This window comes from Nycticebus coucang, chromosome 19 (assembly GCF_027406575.1).
Source record: "Nycticebus coucang isolate mNycCou1 chromosome 19, mNycCou1.pri, whole genome shotgun sequence".
Taxonomy (NCBI): domain Eukaryota; kingdom Metazoa; phylum Chordata; class Mammalia; order Primates; family Lorisidae; genus Nycticebus; species Nycticebus coucang.
The window spans coordinates 16,674,066-16,688,285 of record NC_069798.1 but is presented as its reverse complement, the minus strand read 5'-3'; the positions used below and the strand labels follow the sequence as shown (position 1 = coordinate 16,688,285).

The following is a 14,220-nucleotide window of genomic DNA, read 5'->3' as shown; positions in this document are numbered from 1 at the left end:
ATGTGTATTTATCAAGGACTGAACAGAATAGAATTTACTCTTTAGTACATAGGCACGGTAGGTCACCATCTCCATAAAACTCTGGTTTGCTTTGTGTGTAGATTTTAGAGATTTAATTCTTAATTGTGAGTTTCTTTATTTTGCAAGTTCCTTGTCCTAATGTGAGGACCTCCTGCATAAAGTTCTCCTAGACTATTTTTATCACATATTTACATGCATAGGAGTTACTAGTTTAATGAGGCAATTAAAAGAGATAATGTAAGCATGTATTTATAAGGCTTAAAACCTTTCCATGTAAGAGACACAATTATGACGTCTCATCTTCTTATAAAATTTCAACTTAAAATTTCAGGAGAAAAAGAAGAAATTTCCCCTTGAGTTTCAGTGCCTTGGGTATTTTCAGATTTACTTGGCAAATTGCTGAAAGGATTTACATCTGCATTTGAGACTCAGTAAGTGGGAATTTTGAAAAGCACACAAGTGTGTGGATGTTCGATTTTCAACTTACTTTTAATTTATATAGCTAAAGAAATGACAGAACTTTCCTGGAATTTAAATTCATTCCTACTTGAAATCATAACACAAAATATGAAAATCTCACCATCCGGAGTGAATTTTCCTGTTATCCAAGTTAATAATCATGACCAGATCTTTCCCTTTCTCCTCCTAAATGACACCCTTTTGGAATCTGGCTTTGCTTTCCCTTAAGCCCCTGGACTATAAAACAACCGCATATGACCATCACAGCAAATAATCACAGGAACTACCCTGTGCTGTGTGTTTATACATCCCAGGTCCTGTGTTTTCGGTACATTCTCTCAAGGTGCTGAGAGTTCAGGGTCTATAAAAGTGGCAGCAGGGGCCTTGAGACACACAGTTCTGACCAACCCACAGTTATGCCCGTACCCTGGATGAGTCTATGTTTTGCTGATTTGTGATTCCCAGACAGCCGCAGTGTTTACTTCTCATTATGGAATTGGTGTTTAACATTCTCGGCACAGGAATGCCAACTGAACTCTCATTTCTTCAGCGGCTGATTTTGCTCACCCGGGTGAAGGCCTTTGTTGAAACTTACTGACTCTGCAGGGAATTTGCCCACAAGGGGTTCCTTCAGCGAGCAGGGACAAGGGGCAACGCAGACCTTACATAGTCGGTGAACATGCATTGGGATCCATGACCAGAGGTGACAGCGTCCTGAACCGGTGCTCAGGTCTCTTCTAGGCTATTTCTGGCTGTCAGTGGCATGCGCTTGGCTAACTGTAGCATGCCCAAGCCATGCCATCATGGAGGGTGCATTACAATCCCCATTGTTCCTCATGAAGCAGCCGAGTAGTGAGCACCAGGCTCTTCCTTTAAATCATGCTGCATTATGTCAAATGGAATTTGTCAGCTATCAGCTAGCTGAATGCAGTAATTGATCATTATTCCCCGAGAAAGGTAAAAAAAGCAACAATTAAAAAAGCCATCAGAGAATTTATTAAAGCAAGGAGGGGAGGAAATCTCCAAAACCCTTTCATCAAGTTAACTGGAAGGAGACTGGGAGAAATATAAAAATGGTACTTTAGGTCCTTCATTGATTTGCTTGGAGGCAAAGCCCTGAAAAAAAAAAAAAAAAAAAACTCTGATCAATCCAGGGAGGCATCCGCCTTGCTAGAGGCCCCATCAACATCCCCCTGCGGGTGGCAGCATATTAATTGCCGTGGTGTTGGCCATTCATTCATTTATTTGTTAATTCATTATTAAGTGTGTTGTTCAATTAAGGGGCTAGCTCACCTGGCTTCTGCTGCACTGGTTCAGCCAGCACAGTTAATACTGAGCTGCCTCAGAAAATAGAAATGGGGGGAAAAAGACACATGGAATTTTCTTACAGTTGTAGATTGGGGTGTAATATCAATAACTTTAATGGAAGCAGAGTTGGTGCCCTGATAGGAGCCCTGCTGCTCCTCAGATAAATGGCTTGGCTGCACCTCAGCATTTATCTGCCAGGACTCGGCTTTATCGGGGCACCAACTCAGATTCCATTAATGTTATCTCTTAATTAGCTATGCGATTAACCTGTGTTACTCCTGCACGATAATGAGCCGAAGACGGAACCGGAGAAGTTCAGCTGCCTTATAATTCCCTCTCCAGAAGCCAAATCATTCTGGAAACCATTCCAGTTAAAAAAAAAAAAAAGAAGAAGAAGAAAGAAACCCTGAAAGCAGTTCTGATTCGTTCTTCACTTGGGTAGAAGGGTGAATTTTGCACTGTTTGTGGGAGAAAGCAGGTGGGATTTTAGCTAACATTTACCATACTTAAGTGCTACCAGAAACTCTTCTGCCTGCCACTGAATCTTCATAGGGGGTACATAAAGTGGGTCGTATTATTAGCCCCACTTTACAGAGGCGGAAATTGAAATCCAGTGAGGTCAAATAACTCTGTCCCAAGGTCGCACAGGTGAGAGATGACCCAGCCAAGATCCAAAGGTAGGCACAAGACAGGACCCTGGGCCCCAGCCCTCGCTCCGGGATCCCAATTACAGGACTCCCCAGGAGAGAACTCATCAGAGAGCCGGGAACGCAGCCCCCACAACGGCTGGAAGGCGGCGGCCCAAGCCCCCAGGTCATCTTCCCCCCACAGCCCACCTCTGCGCCCGGAGCCTCCCAGCTGCACGCGGCTGCGAAGAGCCCTCTCTGCTTAGATTTTCTGCCTGTAGAAATTTGCTCTCCAATAGATCTCAGGGGAACCGGGGCTTGCACTGGTGGACTTAGATGGCCCTGAGCAAAATGTAAAGATGGAAAAATACCTGGGTTTGCCTGCCTCTCCTGTTTCCTTTCCAAGTCCTTTGTCCCCTCAAAGACAGATCCCATCCCCCTCACCGTCCTGTTCCTTCCTGCTTGCCCCCTCCCTCACCCACGAACATAGGTAGAGGCCTTCTTTTCTGCCGAAATTGCCAAAATCATCAGTAATGTACTGTCTGGACAAACAAAATTGAAGCGATGGTGACTTCGCTCTGCTAACAACGGAAGGCCAGGGCTGGGCGCGCCCCCTACGCACCTGTCTCCTCTGTTCTCTGCTCTGAGTCAGTGGGAGAAGGGGAGAGGTGAACAAAGGCTTGTAATACAAGCCTCATGATGTTGGGGAGAGAAGACCCCCTCAGAGGTCCCTAAAATTGCATCATCAAGCCAGGTGCAATGGCTCACACCAGTGATCCCAGTACTTTGGGAGGCCCAGAGGGGTGGATCCCTTGAGACCAGCTCAAGATGAGCCCAGGCAACATAGTGAGATCCCCAACGCTGCAAACAAGACAAAACAAGAAAAACTGGCTAGGCTGGCAGTGTGCACCTATAGTCCTGGCTACTCGGGAGGCTGAGGCAGGAGCCCAGGAGTTACAATGGTGCCACTGCACTCCCAGCCTGGGCTATAGGAGATCCTTCCCAAAAAAAGTCTTCATTACCCTGTCCTTCTGCCCCAGCCTCATGATGGACCCAGACGATGGTAACCTAGGACAATATGAAGATTTGCTCTGACTGCAAAGAGGCACTTAGTGCCAGCCATCCTTTCTCCCCCACTCCCCCCTTCCCTGCTGCTCGGCAGCCTTCACCCTCCCACCCAATGGAATTTCACAAACCAATGTTTTCAAATAATGTTTAGTGCTTGAACCCCTTTTGAGACCACTCTTTTTATCCCCCCTAGGATATGCTGTCACTGAATATCCTGAACCATTTCCAGAATCCTAGGGCTTCTTATTATTTGCAATTTCCCCTATTAAGATCAGACCATAATATAGATCAGTTCATTCCATTATGAAGTTCAGATGAGAGGAAAGAAAACTCCCAGTGGGATGGCTGGTTGTCCCAATGTTCCATTTTTTTGGACTGATGTCAATTCACATGCAGTCTCCTGAGATGCCAGAGTCGCACATAGACATGAGCAGTTCTTTATAGGAGTAGGTTTGCCTTACAATACACTGCTTATAGCTGATGGCTACAATGTTTCTTAACATAACCTGACATATAAAAATTAGGAATAATCTTTTGGAGCCATATTAAAAAAAAATCATAGTACAAAGATTTTTGTTGCTGTTATTCTATTTAAGGAAACAGTTCTGGCCCAACAGTTCTGCCAGGAATTTACCCCTTGAATATCTCTCTAGTGCTTTCTCCCACTTTTGTTTACAGGCTAAGGAAACATGAGGATAGTTTCTATTTTGTAATCTATAGTTTGCAGGCTTCTAAGCAAATCCAGAAAACTCTACGTATGTAGGAATTAAAGGAGGAAGAAAAGATGGAAATAAAGAAGACAAAGGCAGGGAGGAAAGGAAGAAGCTGACGCCACGACAAGTAGAGGAAATCAAACGCAAAAGACCCTGAGGTTCGCGTTTGGATTCCATTTCAGCAAGGAATGGAATAGAGTGAGAGAATGGACCTATCTGACCACATGGCCAAGACAGACCAAATTCATTCCTATTCAGCTAATGGAGAATTTTGAAGAAGGTAAATGTTGCCTGTCTGATATTTACATAGGGCATTAAAACCCACAAATCTCTTGTGTGTGTATTTATTCCCAAAGACTCAAAGACCCGTTTATCATCTAAGACTTGCTTTATTTTCAGAATTATGTCTGCCTAGGTGAACGCATTTTCTCTGAGAGCTCGAGATTGTTTTTAAGGCAACATTAATGACTAATGGTGAGTCATCTAGTTCTGTGGCTTGGTACAGTAGTTTATATTTATGCAAGAGCTTAAAATTCAACTTTGAGCAATGTCCACAGCAGGGAAGAACAATTAGTAAATTCATTAATTGTGCTTTTGTGTACACTTTTATTCTCAAGACTAATTATTTGTTTAAATTATTGTGCCTCTATCAAAAGCATTACCACATGAAAATATTTCAGCTTCGATTTCTGGTATGAAATATAAACCTTAAGAATTTCAGACATTCTCAGGAAATGTAATCAGCTTGCATTTGCTAATCACCAGCACTCAATGTGGGGACTTTTATTTAAGCAAATGAACAATGAGTTTGGGGAATAGAAATGTACAAAGATTCATTCCTCCCTGATGTGGACAGTGGACACCTTCCATGTTTGACTTTTAAATATAATCAAACTCTGGTGTATCATAAGTTGGGATCATGCAGTTTTATGCAGAGCAATGCTATACTATAAGGAATACATCAGCTGCCAAGCCAGTATCCCAGTGTACATGATAAAAAGTGAGGGCTTCACTTTTTGTGGAGAGGAGCAAAACCCTCCTCTTCTCCCTCCTCTAAATTCTCTGTGTCTGGGCTGTAGATATAAGATGAACCAGTTGCTGCTGGAGAGGACGCTGCTCAGTGCACAGCTCCAGGTGTGTGGCCTAGAAAGAGATTGATGACTTAGCGTAGGCACAGCCAGTTTCCTCCACCAGGTACAAGGGAGAGACAGTGGAACATATAAACAGCCAGCCCTCTCTCCTGAAGTCTTCCCAGCCTGGCTCAGCACTCAGGGAGAGGCGCCATCCAGACGGCACAGAGGAGGAGGACTACAAGGGCTTCCAAGCTGCCTCCAGAGTCCTAGTGCAGTGCCTGCATCTGACCAACAGACTTCATCATGGGACACTCCCCAGGAGGTGGGCATCATTAGCCCCATTTTTCAGAAGAGGAAATGAAAACTTAGAACATAGATTGGAACCAGTAGTGCGTGACTGCAAATCCAGTGCCCTTTCTGTCATGCTGTGCTGTTCTCCTGGCACCTTGCACAGAGCCTTGCCATGGAAATGCTTCATTCATTCATTCATTCACTTATTCATTCTCAACATTTACAGAAGGCAAACTACATGCCAGAGGAGACAGCAGTAAACACATTAAAGATGATGATGATGGTGATGGTGATTTAGAGACAGGGTCTCACTTTATTGCCCCAACTAGAGTGCAGTGATGTCATCCTAGCTCACTGTAGCCTCAACTTCCTGGCCTTAAACAATCCTCCCATCTCAACCTTCCCAGTGGTGGGGGCTACTACAGGCATGAGCCAACATGCTCAGCTAATTTTTTCTTTCTTTTTTTTTTTTTTGAGAGGGAATCTCACTATCTTGCCCAGGCTGGTCTTAAAACTACTGGCCTCAAGCAATCCTCCTGCCTCACCCTCCCAAAGTGCTGGGATTACAGGTGCAAGCCACTGTGGCTGCCCAAAGATTTTAGTGTTAAACAGGTGGATTTATCCAGTCTATTGATAAATATTTGTCAAATGAATGAGGTCTGGATAAATACAGGCTCAGTCTATAGCTAATATTGTAATATCATCACAATCTCATGTGTGTTCCTGCTATGGTGACAGTTTAGACTATGAGTGAAAAAAAAAAAGCTAAGAACATAACATCAAGCTCCCAAAAGGGAGAAGCAGACAGCCTGAGACTTCATGCCCAGTACCCCAACTCAATCAGGGGACCAGTTTATCAAAGGCAGCAGTGGTGGGATGTGGATTCATTCCTCCCCAGCCCCTGGCATCCAGACGGGACTGACGAAGCAAGCTAGCTGTGAACTTCATCGCCCAGGAAGAGTGGACTCTAGAACTCTACAATGTGCTTCTGCCATTACCACAGGAAGACGGAACTTCTCCCAGCCAAAAAAAAAAAACACCTAAGGAAGGGATGCTGTCAGCCCCAAATGTCAGAGAGAACAGAGGTGGTTTTCAGGCTGAAAATATAGAGAAGGAAGATCTGTCTGTAACTCCATAGGGGCTGGTTTATTTTTTAAATGTTTGTGTTCTGAGTCTGGTCACACTCTAAAATCTGTTACAGTAATCACAGGAATTACAGATGAGAGGGACCTATGAGGTCATCTGTCGGAGCACTGCCTGTGGCAGGTTCATCTCCACATGATCCTGCTGGAGCACTTTCTCCAGCCTCATTTAGATGTCCCGGAGGACTGTGCTTCCGCCCTGTCCCTCAGGAGCCAATTCCAAAATCCACACGCAGTACATTTTAGACTAAAGATGTGGCCTGGGTGGGGGTCTATTTTTAATTATCCAAAGCACTGAACAGAAGCCTGGTGTCATAAAAAATTGCTGAGGGCCTTCTCCTTCTCCCCACGGTGCCTTCCCACCCTGCGAAGATTCACTCTCATCTGGGAGGCCCAGGCCTGTGGCAGGGTTTTGGAGAACATGGGGCAGTGCCAGGTGGCAAGGCTGACGTGGCTCAGCAGGGTGTGACAGGGCCGGGGTTGGCCAACCATCCTGAGCACATGCAACCAGGGAAACGCTTTCTAAACACAGCTATTGTGCCTGCAGTCTGGCACAGGCTCATTTCTAAATCCAGCCTGCCTCCTGAACACCATTCCTAGGCAGAGAGGAATCATGTCTATACCCAACAATTTAGCTACAAGATGTTCGTCACAGTGTTGTTTATGACAGTGAGAAGTTCAAAAATAAACTCCACGCCTGGTGATAGCAAACTGGTTAAATATCGTGAATAAACCGTATAAGGTACAGAACATTATGAAGCCATTAAAAATGCCACGCCAGCAGAGTAGTAATGATTTGATGCTCTCATTGTACTGTTAAGTGAAAAAGAGAGGTTATAAATAGGATGTGTTGCACACTGTTATTCTCTGTGTATTTTTTCTAAATATACGCATTAGGAACAGAATGTTGGAGTGATTATTTCTGACCGTGAACCGATAAGCAATCTCTTCTTCCCAGCTACTTTTCAACTTTTCCCGCAACGAAGATGTGTAACTTTTGCCATTAGATGTAGGAATGTTGCTTTACAACATTACATGTTCCTTCCTTTTGAGCTGAGTTTCCCACGTTCGTCATTAAGAGTATCCCTATAATTGGAGCAGGAAATGGGAAGACAATTAGCCCCTCTCTCCTAAGCTGGCTGCCGGGTGGCCTGGGTGTGAGCCTGTCTCTAGGAGTGCTAAGCTGATGACAACGGCAAGCTGTGATTCAATCCCACAGTAGCTCCAGCATTAATTTACTAAATGGGCTTCTGGAAGCTTGAAAGGGTGAATGCCCTTCCCACTGCAGAGAACATTAGAGCCAAGGAGTTTTGTGCTCATCTGCGGAAGGGAGAAAACCAGCCTGTTTTTCTGATGCAGCATCATCTGTTGGGAGCCAGAAAGGACCTCCGTGGAGATCTGTAGCTCTTGTAATGCATTTTCTCTGTAAAATATTGATGGATTCTAACCCTCTCTGTCTCTGACATCCTAAGTCTCCTTTATCTACCCCTCAAACTCCTATTCATACTTCACGGTCTGGCCCAAGCATCACCTTCGTAGTGAATTCTCTGCTGACTCCCTAGGCAGGGTTGGCTTTGCTGCCTCTTATCACTGTCTTTTACACTTAATCCTATTCTTACATTTTCTATACTTCATTGAAATTTTTTGACCTTGAATTTGGCTCTCTTACTGGACTTCAAGGCAGGATTTATCTCTTATCTTTGTATTCCCAGTGGCTGGTATATAACAGCCATTCAATGATAAATCTAAAAATTTAAAGACATTACAAAGATAAAACTTGCCACTTTTACTTAGAGTTAGGAGGTGGGGGAGGAGGTTAATGCTCCTGACCAGGGCAGAATGTGCCCAGGTAGCCTGGAGTTGTTTGCACTGCGGGCCAGGAGGGCTATATGAGATGACGTAGAGGCAAAAACCTCTTTCCTGCCTCTACAGAAAGGTGGGTGTTATAAAAGCTGAGGCTTTTCATTAGAGAATTACCTGGGAAATAAGGCCTTAGGAGTATGACAGGGCGGGTGGGTAGTGGGTAAGCCTATGATACTTCTCAAAGACTACAGCCTTGGAGCAAGGTGCACCAGAATCTGAATCCCACCCCAGAACTTAGTACAACCCTGGGCACATAATCAAATGTCACTGAGGCTCAGTTTTCTTGTGTGATACTGATAGGTACCTTGTAGGGTTGTTGGTATCACTAGAAACCATAATTGCAAAGTCCCTGGCACATAGTAAGTGCTCACTAAGCCACTAAATCATGGCCCTCCTTATAGTTCCTTGACTTCACAGATGCCAAGGACGGCATTCTGTGCTCACGGAATGTTCCTGCACACAGCAGGGACAGCCTCCACTGACCCCTGAGGGGAGGGGAGCGCTAGGAAGGAAGTCTGGGCCCTTTGAGTTCAGGTGAATGAGCTTAATTAAATACATTACTCACCCCTTTCTTCCTTACATAGAGAAAAGGATGGGGAGCTTACGAGCAACACCTTCATGCCTGTACCCCCTCAGGAGACTGAAGTAGGGAGAAAACAATTTCCTTGAAGAAGCGATGGCTTCTGGGTGTACTGAGAGCTCAAGGACAGCACTTAGGCAGGAATGGTAGCATCGTCCATCCGCGTGTGGCAGAGTTCTAAAGGCCATAGCCGCTCATTTGAGGTATTGGGCAAGCAACAGGGGGAGAGGTGGTGACAGACTGCAGATACACAGCGCGACCCTCAGCGGGCACCCTCCCCTGGATCCTCCCCGGTCTGGGACCTCCAAGTCAGCAAGGGTGTTGGCAGCATTTTCTTGGGATCCGCTTTTACTATGTCAGCTTAGCTACATCCCATTGCCAGCTGCGGGTGGAGAGTAGGGACAGCAGATGCTTGAAGAAAGAGCAGAATAGGGGTCTTCTTAGGACAGGAGAGCAGACACACTTCTCCTTCCTTCTCCTCCTGGGATGGACCCTCGGGTGGGGCTTTCTGCTCTTCATCTCAGCTTTATCACCACCTCCTTGGGGATGTCATCCCTGTTGCCCTGCAGCTGGGGTGGCTGTCCTTCCCCAGTCCCCTTTGACTGCCCTGATGTTTCCTATGTGCACTGTTAACAGTCTATTCATTTGCCTCACTTCCCCACCTGGATTATAAACACACACAGGCCTACACCATGGCTGTATCCCTAGTGCTCAGTGCCTGGGGCATTATAGGCACCCAATAAATATCAACAGTATGAATAGATGGTGAAAAAATGTTAAATTGAAATCCCACTATTATCAGTATGTTGTGATCTATCATGTGGAAAATTATAGCACAGGGAGTAAGGATGTGGCTTTTATTTTTCTTTCTCTCCACTCAGATGCACATACATTTGTACACACATTTACACACCCAATCATTGGACCAAGACTTTAAGAACAATTAGCTTAAGTTAAATTCAAAGAAGATCAATTGGGCATCTACTTCCTGCAAAGCACTTTTCTAGGTACTTGGGACACACCAGTGAACAAAATATGGCATTCTAATACTTTCATTGGAAACCTGCCACCAGCAGTGATCTCATACATCAATTTTGCATTTTGAGTTAGACTTTTTAAGATTCTGTTTGGATTCAGACATTTCCAGGAGTAGAGTTCATCATGGAATCTTGAAAAGCAGACCAGTTGGGAGATGATTTGCCCTTCACTATAGCAAAGACAGTGACTTTCCGTGGATGACATTGATTGTAAAAGTCCCCAGGAGGCAGCTCTTTGCAAAACCATTGGATATGCCCCCTTGACTTTCAATGTTCTCTTCTGATATGAGCATAAACAAATGGATTCCCTTTTTTACTTGTATGTTTAACTTTTACTAAAAGAAGGCTAAGCTCACCTGTCTTTTTTTTTTTTTTTTTTTTGCCTAACAATGGAAAGATGGCTTCTACTACATATGAACATCATTTTGAGTTTTCGATTCAGATTTTTTTAAAAAACAGATTGGATTCCATAATTTCCTCTCCCTTGGCTAAGCTGGGGACACTCCCCATCTGTTGTCTGTCTTTCAATATGGCAGGTCCATCCACTGAAATCACTAAATTGCTTTCAGTGAGTCAGATAGTTTTGTATGTAGATGGAAATTCCATTTCATTCCTGCTGAATGAAGAGATGTAATCCCAATCACTCACAGCTTACAGGTATGGTACTAGTCAAAAGGACCACGGGATTAAAGATTATAGATGTTCTGTGGCCACGCTACCTGGGAAATGAGTCAAAAGTCTGCTTTTGGCTCTTGGAAAGTGAGTAGTGCATCTTACTACATAGAGTCACATCATCAAGAATTTATTGTTACTAAGTGTTCAAATCTGAGGTGGGCACATGTACTATAAAACTGTGGTCCCCAATGCCTTGGCCAAGGACCAGCACTAGTCTGTGGCTTGTTAGGAACCAGGCCACACAGTATCACAGCCCGAGCTCCACCTCCTGTCCCATCCCCTATCCCTACTCCCACCTCTCACTTCCCATCCATGGAAAAATTGTTTTCCATGAAACCAGTCCCTGGTGCCAAAAAGGTTCTGTCCTGTGGCCTGTTAGGAATTGGGCTGCACAGCAGAAGGTGAGCAGCAAGCAGGCGAGGGAAGATTCATCTGTGTTTGTAGCCACTCCCCATTGCCCACATCACCACCTGAGCTCTGCCTCCTGTCTCATCCCATTTCCCACCCCCATCTCTGGAAAAACTGTCTTCCATGAAAGTGATTCTTGATGCCAGATAGGTTGGGGACCACTGATATAAAAGAATCAAAAGAAGATGACAAGGTTCCTGCCCTTTAAAAGGTGATTATGCTTTCATTGAGGAAACCTAAATTAAGTAGTTGAATAATTAGGAGGTGCTGAAAGACATATGGAGCTAACTGTCAGTATTTGGAAAGATGGGAGAAGCAAGCCACAGGCTGGGGCAACTCACATAAGACTTCACAGAAAAGATGGGACTTCATCTGTACCTTGAAGATGGAAAAGTTTCCATCAGAGTGAGCTTCTAGAAGGACAAGGAAAAGCACCATCAGAAGAGCTGTGTGATGGGAGAGAAAAGAGACCATCCACATAGCTGTGGGTAGCCCCTGTGAAAAAGAATGGGAAATAAGTTCAGAAAGGAGAAGTGAAGTCAAACTGCGGATGTTATTAAATTCTTGGCCAAGGGAGTTAGGTTTCATATGATGTGCTGTAAAAGGCCATTGTCCAGTCACTGAATGGAGGAGCAATATGATGAAAGTGGTCGTAGAAATATTCTTCATGCAGCAGCCTTCACAATGGTCTAGGAAAGAGATGGAGCTAAAAAAACGAATCGGTCAGAAGGAAATGCTGTCAGGAAGTTCTGTTACCGTCATCGTGACACCAGAGAGCCGACACATTTAAGAAACTGTGAAAGAACAAGTGATTAAAAATTAGGATAAATCAAGAATATGAGAGGGAGGAAAACCAGCACTCTAGAAAAGGCTAACAACCAGCTCCAGGAACATTTACAACACCACCTTTGTAAAGCACAGAGCTCTTACAAACCAATAATAAAATGAAAACAAATTAGGACAACAAACAGACAATATGAACAGGCAGTTTTCCAGAGAAATCTAAATGGCTGTTAAACATGGGAAATGATCTTTAACCACTCTAAGGAAAAGAAACAAAAACAACAAGATATTTTTGCTTATGGATTAGGGTAAAAATAATCATAATGATTTTTCAGTGCCAGTAATGAGTGTTTCGAATATACTGTTCAAGAATGGAGAGCACTTTGGCAGTATCAGAAGTTAACAAATACGCTTATTCATCTAGACCAAGAAGTTAACAAATACGCTTATTCATCTAGACCAAGACCAAGGTCTCGTGTCAAGGTGTGCACATCACAGCCTTACTCATGGGAAATATAACTGAAAATAAGTTAAACGCCCAATAATAAGATGTTAGAAGCACCAAATATGGACTATTGTCATATTAGGCATTAGAATCATTGAAGAAAAATCTTCAATACACAAGAAAATGTGCATAATGTATTGTTAATTTAAAAGGGCAGATTATAAACATCTTGCACAATGTGTTTCTAATTTTAAAATATCTTCATATAGAGATCAAATATAATATGTAGACTTTTCATTCTAATTCAAACAAGTTAATCATAAAAAGACCCTTTTGAGACAGAAATCAAACATGGCCTAAAAACTAGATGAAATTCAGGGTTTATTGTCAGTTTTGTTAAGTATAATAATGACATTTTAGTTATGACTTTTTAAAGTTTTCTGTGTTAGATACTGAAGTATGATAGGGTAAAATTACATGAGCTCTGGGACTTGCTACACAGTGCTTTATTTAGTACCCGACTCCCTCCTGATTTCAACCCGAGATCCTCATTTTAGGCTTCGCTGCTCCTCTCTCAGCATTTTAGTTCATAGTGACTATGTCCCTTCTACTCACTGAAGCCATAAACAGACCCAATGTTAGGCTGATCCATTGCTAGGAAATCACCTGTGGATGAGGCTCTTGTCATATCTGGGTGTTGATACTCAAAACACGTGGCGGTTCTTATGAAGCACTTGTAGCTGGATCCCAGCTTCAGCACTTACTGTTGGTATGACCATTGACTCTGGGCACAGTTTTCTCATCTGTAAAATGGGCATAATAATCTCTGCTCACAAATTGTAGGAAGAAAAAACTTAGTGTGTATCATCAGGTCCCCTGGTGTATTGACGGTGCTTAATATGATGGTTTTTCTCCAGCCTTTTCCTTCCACACCATTTGGCCTGCTGTTACCAGTTCCTAGAACAATGTGACCAGGGACACTTCCCTCATCTCTTCTCTACTGCCCAGAACAAAGGGAGCAGCACAATCAAGAGCAGAAGCATTATTTGATATTGGCTTCAAAAACACACTGTGTTTGATGTGTGATACTGACGTGTGATATCGATCTAGCAGATATTAATCTTAGACTCCAGGCTTTGTGCTGTTTATATTGGTAACATGACCCAGACCAGAATCCCAACTGGGATAATTAAAATGTGAGCTTTGGTTCGTTGGGCTCTTGTCCCCTCTTCCTCCTGCCAGGTTGAGGTTGAATAAACATACAATGTAGCAGCCTTCAACTGAATTTGCTGAGCTTCTAGAATGCTAGAAACAGGGACTGGGGGACAAGGCTGCCCTCCCCACCTGTGTCCAGACTCCCTTGGGTGCTCTGGTCTCAGCGTGGATCCACTATCCTGACCTTGTGCCTGGCCCGCTGCAAGCTCCAGGGTCCTGCTAACTAAGGAAGGGCACAGCAGAGAGCAGAGTGGCTAAGAGAGGGATGTGAGTAAGGTTCTCTCTGACAATGAAAAGGAGGAGAAGAAAAGGAGGAGGAAGAAAAAGAGAAAAATAAGGAGGAAAAAAAGAAGGAAAGAGAAGAGGACCTCATATTTATTGAGCATTTGACTATGTTTTCAACCCATTTCACTTAATTTTCACAGCAATCCTACCAAGTGAGTCCTTGAATACCATAAGGATGGGTCTTCTTTCTGCTACTTCTGCCATTTTTCTAAGGAATTTTGGTCATCA

At 43.7% G+C, this 14,220-nt stretch overlaps 1 long non-coding RNA gene across 1 annotated transcript; it reads right to left on the bottom strand.

Annotated features, from left to right (window-relative positions):
• Nucleotides 1-2,641: 2,641 nt before the first annotated feature.
• LOC128571613 (uncharacterized) lies at nucleotides 2,642-13,287 on the bottom strand. The gene is made up of 3 exons (XR_008375937.1): nucleotides 13,159-13,287; nucleotides 11,606-11,677; nucleotides 2,642-2,756 (listed from the first exon to the last, which is right to left on the bottom strand). It is a non-coding gene; the product is annotated as an uncharacterized LOC128571613 (long non-coding RNA).
• Between the last annotated feature and the right edge of the window lie 933 nt (nucleotides 13,288-14,220).